Here is a 19046-nt window from a genome sequence, read left to right on the forward strand (position 1 = left end):
AATTCACTTTTAGATAAAAACTCACTGTCCTCTCCCCCCACAGACTTGACCCCATCTAAAATGCACCTCTTTTCCGTCACTTTCCTTGATAACCCTGACATCACACTTCACTCTTGTCCCCCACTTCACCCCACTACCCTCCTGCCTCTACCCAAACAACTTACACATTTCTATTTAGAGACTCTAGAGGAACTCTCCTATCATAATCCTAGAATCTCTTTATCTCCTCTCCCCAACCCTGATCACACATGGTATATAGTTGGCAGCTCCTCTACAAACTCATAGGGCTCTCAAATAGCAGGGTGTTCTATTGTCTCAGATGACTAGATAATAGAGACTGGCCCATTGCCTAAGGGGAGTACATCCCAAAGGGCTGGTAGCACTCACTAGAGCCTTAATCTTGGCACAAGGCAAGACAGTTAATATGGATACTGACTCTAAATATGCTTTTAATATTCTACATCACCATGCTGCTATCTGGAAGGAGGAAGACTTCCTCTCAGCTAAAGGAACCTCCATTACTAATGGACCCCTTATTCTTAAACTGCTACATGCCTCCTATCTTCCTACAAAGGCAGCTGTCATTCACTGTAGGGAACTCCAGGCTCTAACTTCACCTGTGGCCAAGGGAAACTCTTTTGCGGACAGAGTTGACAGGGAATCCAGCCTCCACAGCATGCACTCAGCTTCATCCTTTTTTCTTGCCCCTACCTCCTTCATACACCCCAGAACAGTGCCAACCTCTAACAAAACTCGGCACCATCCCAGGACCACAAGGCTGGGGGGATCTCTACTGCTTGCCTTATTTCCAAGCTACTACCATTCTGATCCACCTACATAATCTATTTCATGTGGGAGCCCGCCCTCTACAAAGATTCCTGACCCCACTCCTCTTCCATCCTTGCCTCTAATCTCCTTTGTGACTCAGACTTGTTCACTCTGTGTCAAGGCTTCTCCACAAGGGGAATACTGTCCTCCTTCCTCTTTCAAACCCCACCAACACAGGGGCTTACTTCCCAGAGTGGACTGGCGGATACTCACATGCCTCCTCACAAAAAAACTAAATACCTTCTCACTATGGTGGATACTTTCCCAGGGTGGGTTGAAGCTTTTCCTACAACAGGAGAAACTTCAAACACAGTCGCCCCACATTCTTGACTCTATTCTGCCCCGTTTTGGCCTTCCCCTTACCATTCAATCAGACCATGGACTGACTTTCATTTCCAAGATAACCCCGGAAATATCCAGAGTATCTATCCTGGGAATAGATTGGAAACTTCATATTCCATATGGGCCTCAGTCCTCAAGCAAAGTGGAAAGAAAAAATACCATTCTCAAAACTCTCCTGTCTACACTGACTTCTGAACTTCACCTGTCCTCGACCCAGCTCCTCCCACTTGCCTTAGACCAAATCAGAGCAACTCCTCAGGCCCCCTCCTTCCTTAGCCCTTTTGAACTCATGTCTGGACACCCTTTCCTGTTAAACAACCTTCCTCCACTACCAGAAACCCCTCTTCATGGCTAATTACCAACTTTCACCTTTATTCAAAATCTTCTATGGAACATGCTGACTGTCTTCTTCCCCAACCACCAGAGGGAGCCACAACTCTCTCAGTTAACCCTGAAGATCAAGTCTACTTTTTTCCCCCCAAGACAGCATTTTTATATTACTATAGTAGAGATGACATTCTCACTGCTGTGGCAAATAACTGACCAAAAATATAAATAGTGGAAGGGTGTTTTTTTTTCTGCTTAAAGATTGCAGTTACAGTCCATCATTGCACATAAGGTATGATGACCAAAGCTTGTGGAAGCTGGTCACCCTCAGACCACAATAATAACACAGAGAGTGATGAACACTGGTGCTCAACCAGCACTCTCCTTTTATACACTCTGGAACTGAAGCCTATGAAATGGTGCCTCCCACAGGTTAGGATGGTCTTCCCACCTTAATTAACCTAATCAAGATAATTCCTTACATCATGTCCAGAAGCAAACCTACTGTACATTATCCCCCACAAACATGCCTGAAGGTTCCTTTCTTCAGTGATTTTAGGTCCTGTCCATAAACAAAATCAATAAAAAAAATACATCGTGATGGCCACTTCCCGAACACCTACTAAATGCTTGGAGTGGCTATAAAAATGCCTGCTTGGATCGCCACCTTTTTTTTTTTCTTTTAATAGAGAGTAAAGTGATGCTATTTGGCAACCTCTGTCTGCCAACACATTAGGTTCTGCATCATTTTCTATCTAAAATCTGAGGATTCTTATGCATTTCTCAGAGTATGATGAGTCCCTCCTGAGTTCTGGCCATTTCTCTCTAGTGTTCCACAGTGCCCTATAGATCTGCCAGAGTCTTTCTAAAAGGCTCTTTTTGCCTAATCATACTCTCTCCTCTACTGGCCTCTATCCAACCATTTGCTTTCATTGCTTATCTCACTTCCCAATTTAGCTGAATCTTACATTATGCTTCAGATACAGTATACAAAATGAAATGGATAAGTTCCTTTATTACCCCAATGGATGTCTATAATAGGCACTTTCCCCATCACTGAGAAAAATACCCTGAAAAAAAACCAGCCATTTAAGGAAAGAGTTGTTTCTTTGAGCTTACAGTTCCAGGTTGCAGTCAGTCATGAGGAAGGTGTGGTGTGGGAGCATGCAGTAGCTGGTTACATTCAGTCCACAGTCAGGAGACACAGAAAGATGAACACTGCCATTTGCTGCCTTTCTCCTTTATGTACAATTACAGATACCCAGCCTGTGGAATGCTGCTCTACACATATAGGGTAGATCTCTTCACCTCAAACAACCTAATCTATAAAATTGCTTACAGACATGCCTAGAGATTTGTTTCCCTTAAGCAGTCTTGCCCACAGGGTCTCAAGCTGCTCTGGACTGGACCTCATCTGGTGATCCTAACCACTCCCACAGCCACAAAGCTTCAGAGCATCCCCAGTTGGATCCACCTATCACAGCTAAAGGGAGTCAAGCCACCTCCATCCTATCCTACCTCATCCAGGGATAAGTACACCCCCACCCCAACAGGCCCTCTTAAACTTCCCACTCTTCCCCCAATCCCAGAATGTTCCTCTTGACTCTAATGCCCCTCTACCTCCTCTCTCTTGCCTCAAGCCCTCTATCCCTTGCCTCTGAGTGCTCATCTCCCCCTTGTGCCTGGTATTTTGATGTCATAGACATTGACAAGGATAACAAGCTCCTTAATTCTTCCTTCTGTCCTCTCACAGGGTGTGTGGAGCCCATCTCTCTCACCTTCTCTATAATAGATGTTGCCAACGACTTCCTTAAAGCCAGCTTAATACAGGGATGGTATGAGAGAAGTCTCTGCTTCACTAAAGACCAAATTGTACCAGCATGCTACCCTGGCTCTGTTGGAGGGTGCTCATTATTGATCTATCCATTCTGTCAGTGCCATTACTTTCACCCAACTATGTCCTATGACATCCAACCACCACAGCTCAAATCTCAGGAGGCACTCACAAGTTTTTCCATCACAGACCCATGGGACCAAAAGTGGGCAGATGAGATGGTAGGGGTGGAAACCCAATAACTCTATGGGATCTCGCTGTGGGGGCAGAATAGAAATATTTAGATCCATTCAAAATGCCCCTATGGCTGCCCAAAATGCCCATATCCAGACAGTTATGGACATCAAACAGGCTCATAGCAAGCTCCAGGAAGATCTGCATGATCTAACCTTCTCTACTGTGGATGTCCATCCTTCTTCTCTTTCCCTCCTCAATCAACTCAATTTTACCAATCACACTGTGCACTTCCCTTGAGTGCCCCCTATACAATGTCACCTCTGCTTCAGACACTCCCTGCTTCTGACATCTGTCATCCTCTCTCCAAGCTCCCTATCCTGCTTTCTCTTCTGAACTGCCTTGATTGCTGGCATAAGGATATCTCTCATTGGTGGTCAGGAGCTTTCAGGAATAACTATTGTTACAAACCACACCTTACCTAAGGGAATTTATTTTTTGTGTGACTCTGTACTTGCATGTCTCAGAGAACACACTCGGGTCCTTGCATCCCAGTCACTTTGGTACCTCGTCTCACCATGTATACAGAGAGAGAACTGGCAGTCCTTCTACCTAAGTGGGATCATCATTACAAAAGAGCTGCCCACTTGCCTATAATGGTAGGGTAAGCCTGGCAGCCTCTATAACTGCCACAGGACTGGCTACAGGAGGCCTGAGCCACAGCCTAATCTCCTATGAAAGAACTGAGCATTGCAGTCCGGGGATCCACTGAGGCCCTATGACTGCTACAAGAGCAACTTACTTCTATGGGCTCAGTTGTGCTACAGAACTGCTGATCCCTAGACCTCTTGATAGTAGACAATGGAGGGACCTGCCTTTTTCTGAATGAGGAATACTATTACTATGTCAACCAATCAGGCAATGTAGAAGTCTAAATTAAACACCTAAAAAGTCTGACTGACCAGCTTCAGGTAGGAACACCAATTCCCTCTGAGTCATGGAACATCTTTGGTACAGTTTGGCCCTGGCTTTTGCCATTCTTAAGGCCTATATCTGGACTATTCTTACTACTTGCCTTGGCCCCCTGCCTTCTGAGATGCATCCAATATCAGGTGGACCAATTCACCCACCTAAAACTTAATCAACTTTTATTGACCTGTCTGTCCTCTATCTCCTACCAGCCTTTAGTGACCAAAGAACTGGCTCCTCATCATCTTTCCTGAGGGAAGACCCATCGACCACATTACCCAGCCTCTCCCAGAAGAGCTCATCACCCCCTATGGTCAGTATGAAGACACTACAGAAGAAAAGACTATGTTCCCTTGTCATTAACAAAAGGCTGGAATGTTAGGTCAAGGTGGGCTTCCCAAAAAGGAGGTCATCAAAGAAAACAGGATGGTGACAGAGAGATATAAGGGAGTGGGTTATCCACATTCCTTAAGAAATTGCCCAGCCATTAACCACACCCCAAATCCAGATTTATTGCCCCCCCCATCTCTCACCCAGTCATGGTTACTTCTGGTTTCACCCTAAAACAGAGATTTACTGCCCCCTTATGGCTCTCAAGGTCACTTCTGGTCCCACCTTATGGCTAATGTACAGAATAGAGGTTTACTGCCCTCAACAAAACATTCCTTTCCTTTCTCACCTTCCCCCAACTGAAGAGCCTATAAAGCCCATGATCTGTAACCCCAAACTGATTGCTCTGCTCTTGACAGTCAGTCCTGGCAGCTCGTGATTTTTCCCCCAAATAAAAACTCCCATCTTTGCCTCAGAGTGGTTTCCGTGGTCTTGGGCACTCCTAAACCTTACACTTAAAATATAGAAGAATTAAACAAAATTATTTTCTATGATTTTCCTTAAAACATAAGAAATAATGTTAATTATCCTGGTGATATATGAAGACCAATAGAAACTAGAAACTACTCAATAAAATAATTATGTAATTCATTTCAGTTTGTAATAGTAGTTGATTTATTCTTTATACAGAAAAGAATAAAGAATAGTTCTTATTCAGTCTCATAATTTACTTAAATTATAACTCCAGGTTGAAAAAAAAGCAGGAAGAACTTATAGCCATTTAACTAAAAGCAAAAAGTGAGATTTTTACAACTACTCACATAATTCTTTCCTGAACTTATAACAGACTAGCTCAATAATATTTTGGTTTTCATCTGCCCTAGCATTGATATACACAGTAAGTTCTGTTGGTTCATGGTCTTAAAAGTCATAAGACAGAGATGCAAGAAGAGCTCACTTCTGGATTTTCTAAAGCAAGGAGAGCCTGTCAACCTTTTTAATTCTAAGATTTATAAGAATGCATTTATAAGAATGCATTTAGAAATTGTATGAGTTGTGATATGTTTAATGGAAACTGTTTGTGATTGTTTTAGATAATTTAAAAGTATGCCTTGTATTATAAATTATAAAATATACTCTCACTAGGGACAATTGTCTTTATTACTTTAATATTCTAATTAGAGCCTAGTAGGGTGAAACACTTATTTGCTAAACTCAAACAATGACTTGCATAAAACATGGTAATTTAAGCCGGGTGTGGTGGCGCACGCCTTTAATCCTAGCACTAGGGAGGCAGAGGTAGGAGGATCGCCGTGAGTTCGAGGCAAACCTGAGACTGCATAGTGAATTCCAAATTCCAGGTCAGCTTGGGCCAGATTGAGACCCTACCTCCAAAAAAATTTAAAAAAAATGGTAATTTGCATAGGATTTCTACTTTTTAAAATGTGACAATGATTCAAGGCCTACAAAATAGGTTATAGCACCCCCAGCTCTGGAATGTCAAATTGGGGGACATCACTATGACTCCCTTGTGTCTAAAGTGTTTCTTGTATGGTAAATCTGGTGGGAATCCTTTGCTTGATTTCTAATTAACTATATGCATTCAGTTTCATTTTTGGGGGAATTGATAGACCAAGTCAAAGGTTATAAAAATCCTACCTTCCTATGAGCAGTTTTGGCTGATGGATATAGGTTTGGCATGCAGATCCACTGTCCTGTCACATCTTTTTATTCTGTTTCCAAAACTAATGCTCCTTAAAGCCTCCAGGCTCTCAGTAAGTCTGCAGAGGATGACATGATCCAGGGGTAGGCTTTGATAAGCAGAACTTCTTCTGTCTCTTCACAGGCCTGGGGAAGCCCCAGCCCAGCCACTCCCCTGAAGCCCAGCAGGCCACCACTGAAGCTTGTCATGACATATGCACTGTTTGTCAAAGTCATGAAATTGCAAATTAACCTCCAACTTCTTAATCTCAGTTTACAGTTCTCTTGATTTTAGAGACAGATTACAGTAACACTATAGAAAACAAGGCATTGTCATCATCCCATTGGGCATTTTGACAATTGCATATATACATATATGGTAAAATATAAATATATATCTAAATACATGTATGGTAAAAACATAACATTTGTAATTTTCCTTGCAAAGCAGAATTTTTGTAAATTATGTTAATAGATGATGATTTAGAACAAACAAGATACTATATGTTAATCTACCTTAAAATTAGGAGGAGTTACATAAATATGAACAGTGCTGAGGAGGAAAGCATATGGGAAATAAAGATAGAAAAATGACTCAAATTTAAAATTTTTCTTTCTGTAGGTATATGGGTTTTGTGACAGTTCTATAACATTGGGTACTGCTCCAAAGCCACCTAGGTCTCCTGCCAACCAACATTTACACCTAGGGTAATTCTTCAGATACTGAAAGACATGGGGAAGACAGCTAGCAATGTCACACTTTTGGAGCTCTATTGCTGGCCTCAAAGCTCATGCGACAATCTCAATGCACATCTGTACAGAATCTTATGTTTTTGAACAGAAAATATAAAACCTCAAAGAATTAATTTGAAGGTGATCACTTTATACACATGAAAACTAAGTTCCAAGGACTTATTTATAAAGCCAATCTTTTCAGAAATTTGGAAAATTTGAATGAACCTTCAAATCAGTGAACTTAGCCAATCACAGAAAAAAAATCGCCACATAGTCTCACTCATCTATAGCACCTAACCTGAATCTACCAAGATACCTTACATACCCAGCAAGCATCTTGTGAACTAGACACTAGGATGGATGGGGAAGGAGGGGAGGGCATCAAAGGGGTGGGAAACACAAATCTAGGCCTAAATGTCAATGGTACCATAAAATTCTACTTCCTAAAAGACAGACCAAATGGCTGAACCTTCACCAGGCCCTTACAGGGAACACCTGAACCACAAGAGAGAGAGAGAACCTTGATCCACTGGAGAGGGTAGGATCAAGGCCAACCTTAATCTTCCACATCTTCTCTCCATCCCTCTTCTTATCTCTCTCTCTCTCTCTCTCTTCTCTCAAGCTCTTGTTTATTAGTTATTGTTTTCCTCATTTCCTTAGTAGGCACTGACCTGTAACTCCCAGTACCAGCATGGGACTATCATCCACATTGAACTTTTGATCAGAGAGCCCTACAGGTTTCCTAAAAGACAGACAGATTTCTGTCAGAGTACTTGATGACCCACCAAAGGTTAGTGGTAAGACCCTACTGCTGAAGATACAGTTGACACGTAAAATGAAACGGCATGGCTGGAAGCTAGAAGAGAGTCAGTCCCCAGACAGTCTAGTGCCAGAAGGTGCTACATGGGCGACTGGGGGAAAATGACCAATATTTGTCCAAGAAATTCATGGTCTAACCTACTTAGCAGCAAATAACCTGTTGTGATGCCCACACAAGTGCAATAGTGGCACACAGCCATGGTGGGGAACCAACTGCTCTTGATTTGGCTAACTGATCCCTGTGATGGTATGGAACCCATAGCTGGAGCTGGGAAACAAGTCAGAATCATATTCAAACATTAGCCCACTCTCCAATATCAAGCTACCATCAAACATGGGCTACAACAGGGCCTACACCTATTAAATTCTCTATTAAAAAAATAAGGGTTAAGCTGGGCGTGGTGGCTCATGCCTTTAATCCCAGCACTCGGGAGCAGAGGTGGGAGGATTGCTGTGAGTTTGAGGCCACCCTGAGACTTCATAGTGAATTCCAGGTCAGCCTGGGCTACAGTGAGACCCTACCTGGAAAAAAAAAATTTAAGGGTTATCTCATTTTCTCATTTTTCCTGGTGCTAACTTACTCTTCATTGGAAAATCTGCTTCTCTTTTTTAGATAGATGTAGATCCTAAGGAGAAAGCCACCCCATCATACCTCAAAAGGGCCCCAGCAGAAACTAAGAAAAATTGGTGAAACAAGCAAGGGTGCTGTTTTCCTGATGAACCAGATACCAGTACAAGGGGGAAGGAGACCGACACAGAGAAAAATCAACTCCTACCAAATCAGAGAGCCAGAGCCTCAGAGGCCCTCAACACCTCATCCCTGAAGCAAACCACAAATGAACCCAACATGGCTCAGGGAAATTTTGCAGAAGAGGGGCGGAAAGAATGTCAGAGCCACATGTTGAGTTATGATATGCACCTTGGCCCAAATGAGAGACATTCACTTACCAGGTTTACTTCATTACTCTGCTTCCAGACTGGAATCTGGCTGTAAGTAGTAAATTTTCACTGGCCTCAGTTCTCATAACAGTTCTTATTATCTCTAGTTAATGGTCTTTCCTGTTCCACAGAATGTAGAGAAAAAAAAAAGTGTGCATGCCACCAGATTCCTGGTAACTTACATTATTAGCCTTGCTAAGCATTCAGTAAATGTTTGTGGATGGAGGAGGGTGAGAAGAAAGGAGAGACAGCCTGTGGAGGTGTATACAGTGTGCTCTGAGAATTTCCAGGCAATTTTTAGGAAATTCTGGAAAAACTTCTAGGGATATGTCTTGAAAGCTGAATAATATAGAAACTCAAAAAAGTGGTAAAGTTTTGTAAGCAGAGTCAAAAAACATCTAATTTGTTGCCTATTTTCTCACTATGTTACAGTTTATTTGAGTTGTGGATTTTCAGCATCCATTTTCTATAGGTAATTCTGATAATGGTATTTAATCAATATTTTTAGATGTTTTGATGTCAAATTGAATAAGATCATAAATGAAGTACAACATGTATTTTAATATGGATTTATGGCTTATAGTGCATTTATGAACATTATGTAAAACAAGGTTCCTTACTCAGTTTTATTTTAAAATCTTTTAAACTATTTCAATGAAATATAACTTTATGTACATGTTCACAGGAGTTCCTCAGATCCAGAAAGGCAAGGTTTATGAGCTTGACAAGTATAAACAAATCTAGCCACCACCTGTTTTCTGTGATTGAGACCTAAAGAAGGCTTTCATATTTTATTACTAGTTACTTATTTTTTATATTTCTGTGTTAGTGTGTGTGCGTGTTCATGTGTGTGCAGATGCACATATGGGTAGAGGCCAGAGGACAACCGCAGGTGTTAGACTCAGAAACTCCACCCACCATTTTTTCCCTTGTAAATAGTTGTTATACTGTATTATTTAGGGAATAATGCAAGTAAAAACGTCTGTACATGATTAGATGCAACCATTATAGGCCTAGTGACATAGTATAGGAATGTTATGTGAGGCAAACAGTTCTAAAGCCACTCTGCCTCTTCATACGCCACAAACAAATTTTCACCAAACCGCTTCTTATTGTCCAGGCTTGTGAATTACTAGGGGGAAAAAAGTCTACAAACTACATTGCATTATAAATCTCACAGCAATTTCCCAGTAGTCTTTATGTGTGTCCTTTAGTGTTACTGGACTTGTTGCATATGTCCTCCTCTTTACTACCAAAACACCCAGAAGGAAACAGTCCTCAGGGACTCAGGTTTTTCCTTTCTCTGGAAAGGAAGACAGCAGGTACACACAATATGTAGCTCCTGGACTTTGCTTTTTTTTTTTAACTTCAGGAGGTGGAGGTGGAAGCAATTCCTGGGACAAGGGAGAAATGGTAGCCTGAGAGGAGTTTCATCTTTTTTCCTTTCTCTTTTGAGGTAGAGTCTTGCTATAGCCCAGGCTGACCTGGAAAACACTATGTAATCTCAGGGTGGCCTCTAAATCATGGTGATCCTTTTACCTTTGCCTCCTGAGTGCTGGGATCAAAGGCATGTGCCAACATGCCTGGCTTCCTAGGACAATTTCTTTTATATTTTTATTTTATATATTATTTATTTATTTATTTAACAGTGAGAATGGACATGCTAGGGCCTCTAGCCACTGAGAACAAATTCCACATGCACATGCCACTTTGTGCATCTGATGTATGTGGATAATGGGGAATAGAACCTGGGTCCTTAGACTTCTCAGGCAAATGCCTTAGCCACTAAGCCATCTCTCCAGCCTGAATGCTAAATATTTTTTAATATTTATTTTTATTAGATATGGACAAGCTTACTATGTAAACAACACATGTTGGTACTACCCTTTCTCTCATCCCTGCCCCTTTTCTGAAGAGGCCATCCTTGTTGGGGATGCAGGTCAACCCCATGGGGATTGTGGGTCATGCATTGTGGGGTATCAGTCAATTATGAGGGAGAGGCAATGTCTCTGTGCAAAGTGTCACAACTTGTGGCTCTAACAATTTTAATGGCCCCTCTCCACCTACCTTTTTAAGCCAGAGTCTCTCATTAACTGGAATCTCACCAGTTAGACTAGACTAGATGGCCAATGAATCCCTGGGATCAACCTGTCACTACCTTCTCTTGCTGAGATTATAGCTGTGCTCCCTAAGTCCTAATATTTTTAAATTTTATTTTTATTTTTTGCATGTTTTTATACGTGTGTATATGGGAGTGTGTGTATGGGTGTATGAATGTATATGCATGTATATGTATGCATATATGTATGTGTAGATGTGTGTATATGGGTGTGCACATGCCACAGCACATGTATGGAGGTCAGAGGACAACCTGGAGGTACCTTTGCTTCACCTTCTTCGAGACAGGGTCTTTTGCTGCAAATGATCCTGACCCAGACCTACCAGTTTCGGGTTGTCCTAGCTCTTCACCCCTGTTTGTTGTAGGCGTGCACCATCACTCCCAGCTTGCTTTCTATTATTTTAGTTACAACCTGCTCATGTTTGCTAGTGGAAGCTCAAGTTTACCTAGGGCTTGAGAAGAACTTTCTCCACACCAAGAGGAAGACTGCACTTGTTTTCCATGTGACTTTTTAAATAATTCCAGAAATCATTACTATGGTGTTTGTGGTGGTATTTAGTGGAATGGTGATAGTATTATATTGCTTATGTGTAAAAAGAAATAGAATCACTATGACCTGAATTATGTCAATATTTTTCTTAAAGTAGAGAAAAAGTTTAGAAAAAAAATTTGTCCAACTTTCAAGCCTCTTGATGGAATTATAAAATGTTTTCTTTTAAGTACTTTGCAAATCATATATTATAAAGTATTACTTTTATAATAGAAATATTGAACAAAATTGGAGTACAACTGCTGAATTTAGAACAATTATAGGTCAAAGGCTAGATTTTATGTCATAGTATAATTATAAAAGTTTCAGAGAACAAATGAATAGGTTTGATGTAATTATAAGACTGGAAATGATTTTTAGAAACAAAATATTGATTTAGAGAACAAGCTTAGTGTCAAGCTGCTTTTCAATTTTTTACAAGTAAAATTATACTCATATATCAAATGTTGACTTTTATGTGGAGAGAACTCCTTAGGCAGAATGGAAACTGTTAGTTCTAGACTGACAGGAATCTGGTCAGAAGTTAGGATAGAAATTCTTTGTCTACAGGAGCCTCTCTAGTTTCATGAAATAATGAAAATCGAACCTTAACCAGTTTTTCTGTAGTGCTATGCTGGTTTGGTCAAGTTGGTGAGTAGTTAGGTTATTATATGGATGAATGGATTAGCAGTTTGTATGAATTTTTGTCTTTGTCAAAATAAAGGTGATTCCTTGATACCTTGATAAGGAGAAATGCTAGTATTCTTTTAAAAAGCATCAGGGAACCTCTGACTATGACATACTACTCAAACTGTTCTGTCAACAATTGTCAGATATAATTAAAGAGAAGAAAAAAGTGAAAGTGGGCCTTCAGTGGAATTTTAGGAGGGAAATGATGATACCAACACATAATGTATCCATTCAAAGTTCTTAATAAAAAGAGAGGATAATTCAGGAAGAATAAGATCAAAATATATTATATACATGTATAAACTTATCAAAAATTTTAGAAGTACTGTTCATCCATGAGTAATAGCCCTGGAATATAAGACAAATTTAACATATGCAAATGAATCAATGTGATGCATCACATGAACAGATTGAAAAATTTAAAAATAAAATATGATGCAGAAAAAGAGAAAAAAAAGTTAAGCTGGCAAATTAGATCCCCAGAAGTTCATTTATTGACCCTTCCCTCTCATTTCAACATCTTCAGTGTTATCATTACAATTAAATTAGAAAGAAAACCAAATAGTTTATTCTTAAATAGTGTTAGGGCAGACATTTTAAGAAGCAAGCAGCTTTAACTACTCAGTCACCTTCTCAGCCCTTAACAATGTATTTCAAAAGAACCTATCAAAAGGAAAATTAAAGGATCTGTTTGGTGAGTACTGCTCTGTGAAAAATCAGTAAGAGAAATCTCAGGACTTTGCTAGCAATCATGTGAGATGGGTTGAAGTCTGGTAGAGACAAAATTCTAACAAAAGAATCTGAGAGTGTAAAAAGAGCAAAATGTTATAGTTCTCTATATTTAACCTAGAGAAATGTAGAAGTCTTGAGACTCTGTTGATGGCAGACAAACAGCAGGTAAACAAGAGGCTCAGCTGGGATGAATAGCATTTCCTGGGGGCTGCATTGTTGAGCAAACTCCTAAAGAGAAGTGGGACTCCTGGTCACAGGCCTACCTCGCACCCTCCAGGGGGCGCTTCCTGTAACTGAGCAACAGACCTCTTTGCAAGTTCCATTTTTATTTTTTAATTTTTATTTTTTTACTTTTATGGCTGCAACTGTCACAGCAAATTGTGATTTTTTTTTTTTTTTTTTTTTGTAAACACTGACACTCCAAACAATTCAGGGATTCACTCAAAATCTAAAATGGAGTCCTGGTATACCAGACTATCCTTTTTTTCTCCATTTCTATCTTTTTTTACCCAAAAAAACTTTGACTCATGTTCTGTGAGTCAGTGGTCTTATTTGTGCAACACAGGACCCTGTAACAAGAGGAAGTAGCAGAACCATTCTAGTCTAATGCAGAGTTCTATACGAGGTTGTATTCCAGTGTACAGGTAGCGTGCTATCTTGGGAACTGAGTTCACAGAGAGCTCAGCACTGTTTAGACTTCTAAGCTTTGACTTTTGCTATCATACTGTCATCATTGGTTTGCTATCTTGTTTTGTAATTAACTTAGAATTTCTTGTTGAAATGCTTGGTATTTTACATGAACTAATAAAGTTCTTTTGTGTTTGAATTCACCTTATACCACCACCCCCAGCCACATAATAAATTTTCACAGAAACAAGCTAATTAGCTTAATCAGAACAAGAGTCACAGACTGGGTTGAGAACACAACCATTTTGGTGCCATGCACATTGTTTTCAGTTTCATTTAACATCCCAACTTTAACTGAATAAATGATGATATCTAGGTTAGAAGCATATGGTTGCATGATAGTCTCTTTCTGTGTCTTCCCTCTCTCTTTCTCTTTGTGTGTGTGTGTGTACATGTGTGTTCTCTACTAGTGGGTTCACAGTCCAAGTCTTATTTTATTATTTCTTATATTTTATTTATTTATTTGAGAGAGAGAAACAGGCAGAGAGTGGGCACGCCAGGGCCTCCAGCCACTGCAAATGAACTAAAGATGCATACACTACTTTGTGAATCTGGCTTACGTGAATGAAACTTAGGTTCTTGGGATTCATAGGTAAGCACCTTAACACTAAGCCATCTCTCCAGTCCTATTTATTATTATTTTTTTTTTTTTAAAAAAAAACAAGGTCCTGGGCTGGAGGGATGGCTTAGTGGCTAAGGCAATTGCCTACAAAGCCAAAGGACCCAGGTTTGATTCCTCAGGACCCACGTTAGCCAGATGCACAAGGGGGTGCACCTGTCTGCAGTTCATTTGCAGTGGCTGGACGCCCTGGCACATCTATTCTCTCTGCTTCTCTCTCTTTCTCTGTCTGTCAAATAATTATTTTAAAAAAGCAAGGTCCTAAAGCTTTCTGTTCCCATCTCTGCTTATCATTTTAAAGGTCCTTAATAATGTGTCTATAAAATGCATTCATCCTTTGTTATTCATCTATACCTGCCAAGGAGAATGTAGCAGGTTAGAAATTCAATAGCCGGTGCCACAGCTATGCTCCTAACATAAAAGAAAAACAAGGAGATCACATATATCCAAAAGGGTACACTGTGTTGTGAAACACAGTGTGGAGCCAAATATGTAATTGGGAAGAAGGTACTACCCAGGGGATACAGCTCCAAGAGGAGGGTTGAAAGATGAGAGTTGTTGGAATGATATGCAGAGTGGTTTGAAAAAAAGTACCAAGGGAAAACTGATAGAAAAGAGGTACTTGCTGAAGGTCATTCAGTATAGCCAAAAGTAGAGTGTACATGAATATGTATATGTATATATGTGTGTATAATAGTGCAGTAGTGAAAAAATGATTTGGAGAAGAAAACTATAGAGACTAAGTTATTCAGAGTCCTGATATAAGTAATAGTAACTAGCACTAATAATTAGTATTTTGCAAGGCTCCACTGCAACTGATATTATCACATCTAGCCTATGAGAATGTAGGACATCACTGTGATCTCCACTTCACGGAGAAAACCAGACACACATAGGCTTTGTGACTCCTGAAAATTCATGGACGTTATGGGTACTACAACTGTGATTAGAGCCTCACATCTGGGACAAGGGGGAGTTCTTTGCTCCACAGTGAAAGTTGTTGTTACAGTTAGCTCCACATTGCTGGAAAAATTTACAAACAGACAGAGTTTATGGGAGGCAGGGATATACTTCAAGCTAACAGATCCAGGGGAACATCCATCAGTACTGGCAGAAGCTGCTAACTTGATATATCTAAACAGAGAGAAAAACTGTAGCAAGCAAACACCAACAGCAGCAAATATATGAGTCCCAACAGACAAGAACCCTGCCTGAACTCCAACTGCTCTTCATACTTTTGGGCTAGTCAGACCCCAGTCACACTCCCTATAGTAGGAATCTGCTTGCTAAGGGGCTAAAGCTGCAAACTCAATATTAATAAAACACCTGAGTCTATGGGTCCATACATTCACATGCAAACCACCACAGGTAGAATAGTACTGTCAACACCACCCATAATTTGTTAAAATGCAAAAACTTGGGCACCAACTCAGACTTGCACAAACAGAATCTGAATTTTTTTCAAGCCTGCAAGGTGATTCTGAGCACTTTAAAGTTTGATGAAATTTGTGTTACTGCAATGTAGGGCTTTTCTGACAATACATTCCTCAAGAAGGCTCTTGGTCATTACATACATTCAGCATACATTCAGACAAAGAGGGAGAGGCTGGCATCAAGAAGGACAATTAGGGAGCTACTGTTAACCAAGTGAAAGAAGATGGTAAGGTGAAAGTGGTGGCAGTAACAGGAAAGAAGGTGGAAATTGAAGTAGTTGCAATGGCAGAATTTGGAGACATTTAGAGTATATGAATTAAGAGGGAGGAAAAATTACTTCATTCTCATTTTTCTAGATTTCCCTATTGGCTTATCATGATTTCATTGATTACTGGAGCATTTACATGGGGGAAGTAGGTTAAGAAACAGGGAAAGAGATTAGCATACCTGCGCATTTCAGTGATGAGGCTGGAGAATACTGTCAGATAGCCACATAGAGTTGTTTGACCAGGACCAAAGATATAGTAGAATGAATTCATAAATTACTTGGGGGCATCTTAGAAAAAGTTCTAGGGTAAAGTCTATGTCAGAATCTTTAATGGGCTTGTTCTTGGTATCCTCCCTATCATATTAATCAGTAACTTATTTTGCTATTTATTCTGAGAAAGCCCTTTGATCCTGTGTGACATCCTGAGGGCACCATGGTCCCTTTGTAGACTAGTATAGACACAGATAAGGCCTAAAGTTGATCATATGGACGAGGGTCGAGAAGCTTTGGTGAGAAGGATCTCTATGCCTCTTCTCCTTCCTTCTCATCAAAGCTCCCTTTGTGGTAGCAGTAGACAGCCAAGAATAGGACAACAGGAAGATACTGACCTGAGCACCAATGTGAAAAACTTAGTGACATTTGATTCAAAACCATTGCAAGTTGAAGTATTTGATTTTCATTTCTAAAGAGATGGCATTTCCCAGGTTGAAAAACATTAAAAAATATCAAAACTTCTTTAAAATGTTCTAAACAAAATACTTAGGTATCTGAAGTAGAAAAGACCTAGCCTTACTGAACCTAAATTAATCCATCTTTACTCAAAATCTTGTAAGCAACTTTAATAAGAAGGAGGGGTAAACTTGTCAGTGAGGTGATACTGTGTTAGACACTAATCTGGTCTCAAGTAGTAATATCCAGACAAATGGAGAAACCTGGCATCACAATTTACTGTCTCCTTCAAGAAAGTTGTTTCATGGGGCTGGAGAGATGGCTTAGCGGTTAAGTGCTTGCCTGTGAAGCCTAAGGACCCCGGTTCGAGGCTCGGTTCCCCAGGTCCCACGTTAGCCAGATGCACAAGGGGTCGCACGCATCTGGAGTTCGTTTGCAGAGGCTGGAAGCCCTGGAGCGCCCATTCTCTCTCTCTTCCTCTATCTGTCTTTCTCTCTGTGTCTGTCGCTCTCAAATAAATAAATTAAAAAAATTAAAAAAAAAGAAAGTTGTTTCATGATGTCAATTGGGTATCTTAACATACATGATGAGAAACTTTCATGATATCTATGCTAAATTTTATTCCATAGCTATAATTTACACATGGTAGCATTATAGATCAGAAACAGCAGCCAAAGTGGCTGAAAGGTTTTCTTTCACTGTGTGTACAAGAATTACATATTTTGTTTTAGTTCCTACATTTCTAAAATCCTAAATGACAGCTGACGAATCCCATTTGGGCTTCAAATACACATACCAAAGAGAGAATGACTGAAATACAGAGACAGATGCTTTTTGCTTAAATAATGCTGCCCCAATTTCAAAAAGTATCAGTTTGGATTGATATAGTCTGTCATGTACTTGTGTGGTTTGGATATACAGACATTTTAATTCAACCTTAGGAAGTCTAAGATTATGAATCACTGTGTGCCTGTTCCCACAAAGTAGCAACATTTTTCCTGAAAACATGAGGCTTTTCACTAACTCCTTTTACATAATGTCTGTGAGTCAATTGCAAATGTTCTTTGGGAAGATAACTCTGTCATAAAATATTCTCAGCGATAATGTTATTCACTCAACTAAATCAAGAAAAATAAAACTTGAAATCTTTCCTCCTCTCCTCAAGTAAGTATTTCCAAGTACAGAGACAGCTATTCAGACCCAGAAGGTGGTTCCAGAGTTCTCTGGCCACTGTGCTGTCTCCACTCACACATTGAAATGAGGAGAGCCCTAAAGTCCAGCAAATTAAACCCAGTAGCTGTCAGGGCTAAAATTTCAAGGTATGTACCTGTTTATCAATTGAAAGTTTCTCTTAAGCAATTACTGCAAAGTTTCCAAAAATTTCTTGTCCTTAAGAAATTTGAGAATACCATATAAACAAAACCTATTGGACATGGAGAAATACTCACTTTTTCTTATTGCTTCTTTCTTCGGTTTACACAGTCACAAAGGAGAGTAGATGATGTGTTTCTTTTTCCCCCTCTAAACCACATGCATGTCAAATCCTAAACTGAAAAGGAATGGAATGAGTCACGAGATCTACCCAAGTCTCCCAACTGCAGTGTTTTTCAACTTTTCAGGAAAAAAAGAATAGGATCCCTGTGTTTTCTCCAAGTTTGTGACATGCACATAAATGACTCCTACTAGGCTGAAAACTATTCCTTGTCATTTTATACTTAAAATCACAAAGAAAAATTCTCTTCAGAACATCCTTAAAGGGAAAAAAAATTAGCCAGTCTTAGTATTTGAAATATTTGGATAAGCTCCAAGTTTAAAATACAGACAAATGCTCATTTCAGAAATTCCCACTGAGTAAGCTAAATTAAGGACATATTTGCAAAAAAACATTCTCTAAAAGGATGATGTATTTTATATCTACATATTCAATTTGTTTGTGGTTTTATTTTCTGGTAGTTACCAGGACCCTCCTTTTAGGTTAGAAATGCCTGGAGTGCATATGGCTGCTGGTGAACTATTGGAAAGAGATAAGGCTCCACTTTCTCACCTTTCCAGTTCTTGGTAGTGAGGCAGATGAGATTTGGGACGTGGCTGCTATTACTTCTTTCTTGGGGAGTCTGGGAATGTTGAGCCTTGGATTTTAATAGAATAACTTGGGGTAGTCACCTGCTTTGTATACCTGTGGTGTGGATTTCTGCTCATCTCTGCACAGGTTGGTACCAATTGTTATGTCATGTCCATGCTGTATGACTTCATGTAAACTCAGACTCAGCTGATCTTTTTGAAATGTTCAATTTTGAAAAG

General features: G+C 39.9%; 1 protein-coding gene across 1 annotated transcript in view; it reads right to left on the reverse strand.

The window, feature by feature from the left end:
* Positions 1 to 18288, reverse strand: part of Fhl5 (four and a half LIM domains 5) — a 68646-nt gene extending 50358 nt beyond the window's left edge. Inside the window, exon 1 of the mRNA XM_004663647.2 lies at positions 18194 to 18288. The gene's annotated coding sequence lies outside the window, so the exon portion shown is untranslated. The remainder of the gene's footprint in view (positions 1 to 18193) is intronic.
* Between the last annotated feature and the right edge of the window lie 758 nt (positions 18289 to 19046).

Source organism: Jaculus jaculus, chromosome 7 (genome assembly GCF_020740685.1).
Source record: "Jaculus jaculus isolate mJacJac1 chromosome 7, mJacJac1.mat.Y.cur, whole genome shotgun sequence".
NCBI lineage: Eukaryota > Metazoa > Chordata > Mammalia > Rodentia > Dipodidae > Jaculus > Jaculus jaculus.